The 980-nt window shown below is 45.5% G+C and overlaps 1 non-coding gene across 1 annotated transcript; it reads right to left on the bottom strand.

Annotated features, from left to right (window-relative positions):
- Window positions 1-551: 551 nt before the first annotated feature.
- LOC112739038 (small nucleolar RNA R71) lies at window positions 552-659 on the bottom strand. Its single transcript, XR_003169979.1, has one exon. It is a non-coding gene; the product is annotated as a small nucleolar RNA R71 (small nucleolar RNA).
- Between the last annotated feature and the right edge of the window lie 321 nt (window positions 660-980).

The following is a 980-nucleotide window of genomic DNA, read 5'->3' as shown; positions in this document are numbered from 1 at the left end:
ATCCTGAAATTGAAAGAACTCTTTCACGTATTAGGCGAGCTCGGCATAGGTTAGCCTCTGAGGGTGGTGAAGTGGTTATTATCGATTCACCAATCTAATCTGAGGGCGAATCTAAACCGCCATCTGAGGAAGAAACAAGCTTTGTCTCTACTAATCCGGTTGATTTAGGCGCAGGTAACATGGTGGCACCCAGGAGGATCACTCTCCAGGAGGCAGGAGCCCCAGACTTTACTCTGCAACCATATCAAGTGCGTCACCTAAATCTGGCTGCAGATTTCGAACTGAAGACTGCACTAATCAACTTGATGCCCAAGTTTCATGGCTTACCTACTCAGGAGCCTATCAAGCACCTAAGGGATTTCCAGACAGCCTGTTCTACTGTTAGGTGTCATGGTGCAGATGAAGCTTCTATTTTGCTGACTGCCTTCCCATTTTCTCTTGAGGGAAAGGCGAGGGAGTGGTACTACACTCAACCTGAAGCGACCGTTACTAACTGGGATACGCTCAGGAGAGAATTCCTGGAAAAATACTTTCCAGCTAAAGTTACAGATAGACTAAGGAAAGAGATCTCTTGCATTATTCAAGGTGAAACAGAGACTCTTTATGAGTACTGGGAGCGCTTTAAGAATCTTCTGGACGCATGCCCCCATCACATGATTGACAAGTTAGTGTTGATCAGCTACTTCACTCAAGGCATGAAGTCTCGGGATAAGACTACATTAGATGGTGCTAGTAATGGTTCTCTGAAAAAGTACAAGACCGTAGATGAAGCGTGGCAATTGATCAGCGACTTAGCTGAGTCCACTCGGAATCACAGGCACAGGAACAGGCACTCAAATGCTGTTGTAGAGGTTTCCTCTAGCATTGAGACTTCTGCTCTTACATAGAGTATATGTGAGATGACCAACCTACTGAAGCAAATACAGCTAAATCAACAACAACCTCAGCCTCCCCCACCACAACAAAGTCAACAGTTAGTC

This window comes from Arachis hypogaea, chromosome 13 (assembly GCF_003086295.3).
Source record: "Arachis hypogaea cultivar Tifrunner chromosome 13, arahy.Tifrunner.gnm2.J5K5, whole genome shotgun sequence".
NCBI classification, from domain to species: Eukaryota; Viridiplantae; Streptophyta; class Magnoliopsida; order Fabales; family Fabaceae; genus Arachis; species Arachis hypogaea.
Note: the sequence above shows the minus strand (reverse complement) of the source record. Positions and strands in the feature narration are given on the sequence as shown.